This window comes from Papaver somniferum, unplaced genomic scaffold, assembly GCF_003573695.1.
Source record: "Papaver somniferum cultivar HN1 unplaced genomic scaffold, ASM357369v1 unplaced-scaffold_26235, whole genome shotgun sequence".
NCBI lineage: Eukaryota > Viridiplantae > Streptophyta > Magnoliopsida > Ranunculales > Papaveraceae > Papaver > Papaver somniferum.
This window is the reverse complement of record NW_020636859.1, coordinates 1-10,000: the sequence shown is the minus strand read 5'-3', so window position 1 is coordinate 10,000 and position 10,000 is coordinate 1. Positions and strand designations below refer to the sequence as shown.

General features: G+C 36.1%; 1 long non-coding RNA gene across 3 annotated transcripts; it reads left to right on the top strand.

Moving 5' to 3' along the window:
• The first annotated feature begins 869 nt into the window (after positions 1-869).
• LOC113341232 lies at positions 870-8,942 on the top strand. 3 transcript variants are annotated; one of them, XR_003355836.1, is made up of 5 exons: positions 870-1,205; positions 1,410-2,088; positions 3,166-3,231; positions 3,326-3,833; positions 8,385-8,942. It is a non-coding gene; the product is annotated as an uncharacterized LOC113341232 (long non-coding RNA). The 3 variants fall into 3 exon arrangements; XR_003355837.1 differs by having other exon boundaries at positions 871-1,205; positions 1,581-2,088; XR_003355835.1 differs by having other exon boundaries at positions 875-2,088.
• Positions 8,943-10,000: the final 1,058 nt, after the last annotated feature.

Genomic DNA, 10,000 nt, shown 5'->3' with positions numbered 1-10,000 from the left:
ATACCATATTATATACTTTTATAAGTTTTTCCTCTTTTACGAACAAAGGAAAGGGAAAATATATGTATTCTAACAAGATAATATTACCTGCAACGACTAAACATGCAAAACCAACTAGGTTAATGAGTCTGCTACTATTTTTATTTGGTTTTGAATCTCGTTTTACTTTCTTGGTAACAAAAGGCTGATACACTCCATAGATGGTTTTCCCCGACCTTTTACAGTGGGAGAAGCATTATCGTTCCAATGGAACAAAATTACAAAACGATCACTCAATATATTAAAGTTTGACCTGAATCATCATTGACTGGTATGACTCCACCTCAAATGAAAGTTTTGTGCAAATTCAAAATGAATAAAATAGTTACCATCAAACAAATTCTATTTTCGAGGGGTTCAAGGGCATGGCACAGTGATATTCCATCAATAAAGATGAAAAGTCAGAGATTCAACCCCACTGAAGAGGTTTGTATTAAATTACTTGTACACATCCTAGTTAACAATTTGGGGTACGAGAAACGTTCGGAACGGTAAACGTACGCGTATTATTTGTTTTAGCGGAATGAAAATTCGGTCCACTATTCGGTCAATGGTTCGTGATTCAGGGATAGTTTGGAACGGCATACGTACGTGTATAATTCATTTTAGGGATATGAGTTCGGGACACAAAATTCGACATGTATCTAATATAAAAAAATATTAAATATTAAGAAAACACCGGTGTGGGGTGCTAAAATTACAATATTTTTACGATAGATGATGTTATAACAACAAACCATTGGTTCAGCGGATGGGAGACCCTTGCAAGGAGTTAAACGTTGAAAGTTCGAATCCCTCTATGTAATTTTTGGAAAACAAAAGAAAAGGAACGTTGGGCCTTGAAAGAAGCTACTAAACTAGGCCCATTGTACATAGGTGTTTAATGGGGTTTGGTCTAGCAGTGGGGCCAACTGGCTGGATCTGGATAGGGTTCTGGGTCCCGCTTTAAGCCTAACAAAAAAAAAAAGAAAAAAAAAATCTATTTCCGAGTCAGCTGAGTTTGACCAACTCCATTTCGTTGTCTCATCTCAATCAAACTCTAACTCTCTCAAAATTCTAGGTTTTGCTCTCGTTTCCGTCTTTCTTCTTCTCCTTCCACTGGAAGGTGAAAATGTTACCATCAATGGAGAACCTTCATCAGCATCAGCATCATCATCAGTATCTAGGTATGTTTTCCTCAAATTACAGAATCTAATTGCTCTCAATAAAACTAGGGTTAGTTCCATGTTCTCTTTCTTTTCTACTAGTAATAATCTTAATTCTTCTGATTCTTCATTTATAGTTAGTTATTTGATAAATTCATATGGATTATCTGAAAATTTAGCTCTCACTGTTTCTTCAAATCAAATTCGAAATCATATCCCAACCAGATTCAACCTAGAGATTTTGAGATGTGAAGGTGTCCCTGAATCTACTATTATCAGCTGTCTAATTAACAATCCTAGAGCATTTACAAGAGATGCTGATAAATCTAAAAAGATTGTGGAAAATGGTTAAGGAATGGGTTTCAATCCTTTACATACATTATTTATTTACTGTAGCTATATGGAAATTGACATCAATGAGTAAAGCCACTTGGAAATCAAAAATGGATGTTTACAAGAGATGGGGTTGGTCTGGAGATCAGATTCAAACAGCATTTAGGAAATGTCCATGTTGTATGACGTATTCCGAGAAGAAGATCATGGAAGTTATGGATTTCCTTGTGAATGAAGTGGGTTATGATTCATTAAGTACAGCTGAAAACCCAAAGATTTTAAATGGTAGCTTGATTGAATGGATTATCCCTAGGGGCTCGGTTATAAGAATTTTAGTCACAAAGGGTTTGATTTAGGAAACAATTTGTCTGAGGTCACTTGGAGTGACGGCAAATAAACCCTTCTCGGACAAGTTTGTGAAACCATATGAGCAAGAGACTCTCGAATCAGGATTACATAATCAGTATGAGCAAGAAGCTCCTGAATCAATGAAGGCATTTAAAGGTCAGTTAAATAACTGAGAGCTACTTCTGAAATGAAGGATTTGAAGAGTTTATATGCGCTAGTACTGGTATGCAGCCTTTCCCTTTTTGTTTAATTGCTGCCTATATGTGATGTTTTAGGTGTATGCTTGTGTCTTCAAGAATTAAGTTAGTTGTGTGTATGAAGTATGAACACTAGCGAGTAACTTGCTGGGAAGCTCTTAAACTTCTGTCCACGTGATTATGTTCAAAATGATGTTTAATTTAGCTGATTAAAACTGAGAACTTAACATAACTAGGAATAGTGACAAAGGGAGATGCTTCTCTTAGTTTTTGGGATGGGAAAGTAGAAATCTATCAATTTTGTATCTGACCAAAATTCTGTGGGAGTGTAATAACTTTGCAAAGCGTCATAGTGTTCCAGGTTTGGGCTAGGCTTGTTGCTCAATACCTGTTCTGTGGAAGGAACGCTATAAAGGTCTTTGTACACTAATACTGTTTTGGGCCTTTTGGCATGTTTCTGTTGGATGTGTTGTTTAAGTTCCTGACAGTCAGTAAGAAACTAAGAATGCTAAGTTTTCTGTAATGAATTATGGAAGATATCCCATTGGTGAAATGGTACGGTTACAAACATTTTAGCAGTAATTGTTTTAAAAAAAATGTTATGATACAGCAAAACAGGGACTTATTTGCATTTTATGACAATAATTGATAGTCCATTTTTCGCCATGTAACTGCTACTTTTTTAAAGTAGAAATACATGATCCTTTTATTCGTCGGGTTTACTATGCTAGGTTGTTGTTTGAGTTCAGCCATATGATAATCTACTGCTCACTGAAGTTTTTCTAATTCTGCTACGTTTGTTCTTTTGGAGTTTCATGTTTGTACGTTGTTTGTTTTAATTTCCATCCCGCTTGAGGTAGTTTGGTTGTGTACCTTTTTGATTAACATGTAGTGCTTGAATAAAGTAGGTGTTCCTTCTCAACATCTTTTTTGTTTTTTGTTCCGCATATGCAAGTAACAAATGAATGGTAATGTCTCCTAACTCCTTGGAGTTTTGTCTTCCCGATGTTATCTCTTTTTCTGGTCCATCTTAGTTATCTTGAGGTTATTATCATATTATATCCATGCTGATCGTAGAATTTTGTCCTTCTCGTTTGTTTCAGACGCTGGCCAGGGGATAGCTTGTGGATGGTACTACCGTGTTTCATGCCTCAGTATCATTGATCCAGGTGAGACAAAAATATCCCTTTTCTTCAGCTCCATATATGTCTATTGTATCTTCTTCTTTTGCCTGACACTTCTTTTGGTATTTTTATTTTCCAGATGATTCTGATATATCATCTACAGTAAGCGGAGAAAGCTAGTGTATTCTGTCACTAGATTCAGAATTTTCCTTGTTCGTTTCTGTCTCTCCTCTACATTAAGTTGAATTATACGAGTTGATTTGAATCATATCAACCATATAGTGAACTAGTCTCTCTTGGTGGATAAAGAGAGTTTAGAGCATGGTGATAGTGAGCTGACCTTTCGAGTGATATCCATGAGATCATGGAAATTTTACACTCCAATCCATGATTTGGAGGGTTCAATCAAACCTGCTTTCATTATCTCTATCTCATCCTCCTCTTCATCCCAGTCTGATAAGACTCTTGGAACACCGATGATGGCACCAGATCGGTTAGAACCAATTCAGAGCTCTTGTAGTGGGGTCTTCAATCAGTATGGTTCTTTTGTAGAGGATTCTAATTCGTGTGGTTCAATCCCATATCCATATGATGGAAAAATTACTGCTTTGATGGAAGCTGCTAACAAGAAAAATAAAGGGCCTCAGGTATTCTTCTTGCTTCTTCTTCATCTCAATCTCTCTGTTTATCTGATTGGATTGCTTATCTTTAAGTAGAGATAACAGATAAAGTTTTAACTAGAATTTTTAGGGTTTCGATTTTTAGGGATATTTTCTCTTTTGATTTCTACTAGGGGTGGTGATCTTTAGATTTTATTTCGTATGGTTTTTTTTTTTTTTTTTCATTTATATAATGAAAATCATCGTCTGGAACACACAGAGATGTGGGAAGATAAGAGCACAAATCCACCTTAATCATCTCATAAAAAGTGAAAAACCAGATGTTCTGTTTCTTTCTGAAACAAAATCTCAAAAACCTCTTTTAAGAAAGTTTCTTTCTGATTTTCCAATCTTCATCTAGTTGACCCTATAGGCATAGCTGGAGGTTTAGCTATGGCATGGGTTGATGGATTCCAATTTGATATTGTGCATTCAAATATAAAAATGATTAATGTCCTAGTTAGTTTAATTTCAATGAAAATGAATGGCTTCTGATAGTCCGTATAATTGTAATCAAATGGAAGCTTGGAGTCATTTGGAAGAAATTGCTGATAAGATCACCCACAATAAGATGGCTTGGACAGTCAATGGGGATTTTAACCAAAAATTTTCACGAAATGAAAAATTAGGAGGATTACCCTTTGTTCCATCAGAGGATTACCCTTTGGAGAATTTAACCAAATTAATATTTGTGTAACATGGGAACTCAAAATGACAATTAATTGATTCGAAACGTTGAGTTATCTTTTCATTTAAACAGTTTGTTATTTTCCAAGACGATATATAATAGTAGTTGATTCATATACGTGCAATGGATGTGTAGGTTCATTTAAAACAAATTCAGCGTGAATGAGAATTTATATTCCCCTTTGACTCTCACTCTTACCCACATACTACTTTTCATTTGGACTCGAACTTTTTTGTTTTTTACAAATGCTTTTTAACGTCCGTTCATTCCCAAATAGAAAATTACGTCTTTTTCGAAGAGACGCATCCCTCTTCTACGTCCTCTATTATTAATAATATACAAATGATTATTTTCATCTCTTCGAAAAATACGTAGTTTTCTGTTTGGGAATGAACGAACATTAAAAATATTTGTGAAAAACAAAAAAATTCGAGTTCAAATGAAAAGTAGTATGTGGGTAAGAGTGAGAGTCAAGGGGGAATGTAAATTCTCAGGCACGCTGAATTTGTTTTAAATTAACCTACACATCTATTGCATGTATATGAATCAACTATTATCATGAATCGTCTTGAAAAATAGCAAATTGTTTAGATGAAAAAAGTAATTCAACGTTTCGAATCAATTAATTGTCTTCACCCTAAGCACACCAAATAGCAAATTAAAAAAGAACATCTTACTAATTTTCCTAAAATTAGTGTGCACATCCAAAAAGAATTTTTATAGGTTGTATTTGGTCAAAAGCTACAGGAATGAACTATATGATTACATATATAAAATTGGATAAAAAACTCTGAAAGCTCATCTAAATATTACACGAATATTAATTTGGTTAAATTTCCTGAGATGGTTACGTTTCGAAGATTAGCCTTTTAAAAACATCTTACAAAACTGTGGTGTTTTTGATTTTAGATTATGTGGGTCATGAATTGCCTGGGATAATATGTGAAAGGGAACTGCAAATATGCAGGAAAGATTAGATAGGGTGGTGGTAAATGCCAAATGGCCATTACAATTCCCAAATGCTAATCTGTTTCATTTTGATTAAGGGTGGGTTCTGATCATAACGCACTCATGCTGAGCCTGAATCCCCAGGAATTTAATAAAAACCTCTTTTTATTTAAATTCTTTGATACTTGGTTAAAAGAGCAATCATGCGTTGCACATATCCAAGAATCCTGGGTGTCTAATTCTAGTAATGCTTCTGAGTCTTTGATTTTGAATCTTCAAGTCTCTGCTGGTAAACTTTTAATTTGGAGAAAACAGGTTCTTGGACTGCCAGAAAAAGATTTCTAGAACCTTGAGACAATTAGAAGGTCTAATAGCAACTATAAAACTTATCCTAATAAAGGGATTTATATCAATTATAAATTAGCAGCTGTAGATGGCCTGTGCGACATTCAAGAGGCCATGGCTAAACAAAACCTCTGGAGACAACATTGTTAACCAAAACTTCTAGAGACAACATTGTTAATCTAGGAGAGAAAAACACCAAGTATTTTCATATGAAAACTAAAAAAAAAGAACAAAGAAACACGATCAACTGTCTAAAACATGAAAAGAATGGAGACACCTTAATAGATAAAACTTTAATTGCTGGTTCTTTAAGAGAACATTTCTTTGAGTTGTTCTCTGCATCTTCAAATTAGTCAGACAAAGTTGTTTTGATCTTTTACCTCCTATTTTACCTTCTCAAGATAATAAAGACTTGATGGCTATACCATCAGGCGAGAAATTTCGGGAAGTAGTTTAAGCAATAAAACCTAACAAGTCACGGGGTCCAGAGATGGAGTCCCTATGGAGAGATTTGGCTTCTATAAGGAGTCGTGCGCAATGACTTACCAATGCATATCTACCTCTTCCATTGCGGTTTATTAAATGGAACTCCATGGGATTCTTTCAAACCATCCAGGGGATTGCGGCCAAGAGATCCCCTTTCTCTTTACCTGTTTCTGCTATGTATGGAAGTTTTTTCTAGGTTACTTTTAAACAAAGAGAAAGACAAAACTCATTCATGGAATTAAAATTTCTAGAACTAGTCAGGCAGTTTCTCGTTTGTTCTTTGCCGACGATTGTCTTTTGTTTACCAAAGCGGATCTTCGTAGTTGTAAACGTTTGTTAAACACCAATGTACAGTTAGTGTAGTTTCGGGTCAATTGATTAACTTTCATAAATTCGGTCTGTTTTTTGGTAATGAAGTTCACCCTAAGCATCAGAGAATGATGTCAAGGCTTTTAAAAATAAAAAAAAATTAATTTAAAAGACTCCTAGCTGGGGGCTCCGATATGTTTGATAAATCAAAACTAAAAACGTTCGACATAATAGTGCACAAAATGGAAAAAAGAATTCATGGAAAGGAAATATCACGGCACAGGCTAGTAGAGTGATGGTTAACAAATCCATACTAGCCAGTCTGCTGGTGTTTCCCAAGAAACTCACTTTAAAACTTAACTCTTTACAAGGAGATTTTTGGTGGTGGAAAGACTCGAACTCTTAAGGTTTATATCTTGAGTCTTACGCTTTTATGTGTAGATCTTCAGAAAGAGGAGGGTTAGGTTTCAAAGATACGGATAAAAGTGAATAAGGCTATGATCTCAAAACTAGCCTGGGGACTAATAGATCAACCAAAGCCTCCGTGGCCATCAATGTTGAAAGCAGAGTAATTTAGAGACTCTACGGCTCTGCATGCTAAAAGGGTTATAATGCTTCATGGGTCTGGAGATGTATTTTACAAGGAACAAGAATAGTCCTTAATTAGGGAAGTAGGAGAAGGAATAGCTATAAATATTTGGGAAGATAGATGGATATCAGGTTTAGAAGAGAGGTTGGACTCCATGTCTGGTTAGACATAAAAATTTAATACTTGTTTCAGAGTTACTGGACTCTGATAACTAAAAGTGGAATGAAAACACAGTTAGAACCAATTTCCTTGGAATCTTAGCTGAGAAAATTCTTAATACAAGAATAAGGAAAAAAGAAACTGGGAGATTAGATAAAGATAAACTTACTCACCCCAGCCGGAGAATTTACTGTCAAATCCCTTTACGATAAACTTCAAATTAATGAGGCATTGGAAGTTACAACTGCAAAAATTTTGGACAGATTTTTGACAACGGAGAATAAATTTTTTTCTATGGAAGTGTTAGTCAAAATATTGGTCGAGTCATAGATAATATTGATACTTCTTGTATTTTCTGTAATTCTGCTAGTGAATCTGTGAGACACTTGTTTTTCGAATGCTGGTTTGCAAAATCAGTGTGGATGTTTCCACCTTCTGATGGTACTAGTCTTAATCTAAACTCAGAATTTTCCTATTTAGACTGTTACACTAACTGGGTTGCAGGAAAAGGAAAACAAGAGGAGATTAAAATTATGACCACCAAATGTTGCTTTATACGCAAAGGAAAGGTGTATCCATATTTTCCAAGGAAAATCTAATAATAGTCTGAGCATCTCCTTAGGAGTGCAGAGAACATTAAAGTTTCTGATTCATTCAAGTCTGACTATGAGACTTCTTTTATTGGTGAGACTGATCATAGTTGGAAGGCACCTCTAGAGCTATGTTGTTTGAGGTGCTAAGCGCGATGCCAAGCCCTAAGCCTCGCCTAGCCCGGCGCCCAGGCACGCTTAAAGCGCCCAAGGCGACCAGAAAAAAAATTGTTCAAGATAGTGGCCCAGCGCCTTTCGCGGGCCTTACTGGTGAGACACCCACTTTCCGCTTCGTGGGCCTAGGCGAGCTAGGCGCTCGCCTTAAACAACATAGCTCTCGAGCATAACTTGAAAGTCAATGTAGATTCTTCACAGTCTTCTGCTTCTGTTAGCAGGTTACGGACTAATTCTTCGCAACTGTACAGGAACAGCTCTCAGGGCTTGCTCTAGATGCTTCACAGCCACCAGTGCAGAAGAAGCCGAAGCTTTAGCGTTAAGGAAGGCGGCTGAGTGGGCAACATAAATGTCTTTGCAAATTTTTTGGATTGAAGGCGACTGCGAAGGACTCATTTCAAAAGCTCAAGGAAGCCTCCGCACGATCAAACGGCAGAATGAAAAAATACTGACAGAGACAACATATCTTGCCTACAGCTCCAAATTCTTTTTCTTTTGGGTTTTCTGTTCATCTCTAAGAAGGGTTATAGAGTGACAGACAAACTAGCAAAGGAAGCAAGGAAGCCTGGCAGGTATCAAGCTGGAACTTTAACACTCTAATGCCTAGTTATATCTTAAAGTTTTTATTTTCAGATAGTTTTAATGTGGATATCAGGGATGATAGGTCTTTCCTCTGTTTAAGAGAGACACTCATGTTGGGAGCTATACCTACATCCTGTTGCTATGTGAGGAGCAACAGTCACAAGTTACATGTTTAATTTTGAACAATTTGATGTTTCTGATAATAATAGCAGATATCTTGACGGAAATGCATCTCATTTTCACGATGAGCAATAAATATAAATACACTCGGAAATATGTTGCTAATACTAGGGACGCCATATCCGCATTTGGTATCCTAGAACAACACCAGACGATCATTTGCAGACTGTTTCCGATCAACAGCCGATAAGCAAACATACTGGCCGGCCGGAGACATAAAAAACTCTGATTCACAATAGAAGAGAAAGCTAGGCTTTTCCTTTGCTTCACCATGACGCAAATGTCATGGAGAAGCAAATCCCAGTGCCAACGGAACACAACTCATATATGAGCATAAGTTTCTCAATCTCACGCATATGCTGAAGCTACCTACCACATTCGCAGAAGAACCAATTTCTCAATAATTCCACAACATCTTTACATAGACTGTTTCATCACAAACCCAAATTTAGATATCAAAACACACATTCCATATCATTTGGTGGTAGTCATCATCAAATTTCCCAAGAAAAAGCCACAGTTTTGAAACAAATTAACAAACTAGCTTTTTTTCCATGTGCTACTTATTTGGGTAGAGATAGTGAAAGTATAGACTCCCTAAATAGGTTGGCAGGTAGACTTTAGAGCACCTTCTTTGAAGTTTCCTAGATGCTTCTCTACTGCTTTTAAGTTTTTGAGCTTGTTGTATAAGTTTCCACTACTTCGACATTTTACTTCTTGCAGTCCAAAAATTCTTCCAACTCTCTTGTTTTTCTTTCATCAGAAACATGAAGTCTCTACATGTGATGATTCTCTCCACGATGTCCTTCTTACTTCTTCTACTTCCGTTAGCAACATTACAAAAGGTAATTCATCTCTATCAACTTCTCCGAATAATCATACTTCATTTCTTTCTACTTCTCTGAATGGTACTTCATCGGTGTAGGATCGAGCAAGAGAGATGAGAGCACACGTGGAAGCAAATAAAACAATTACATTGATAATCAGTTTGGTGTACATTAACCCATGGCTTAACAACCTACTTATAGTCTCACAAACTTGATGATCACTCAAAGTACTTACCTAATAAAATCAAACTCTAAATAAAGCACACTTGTAGAAACAC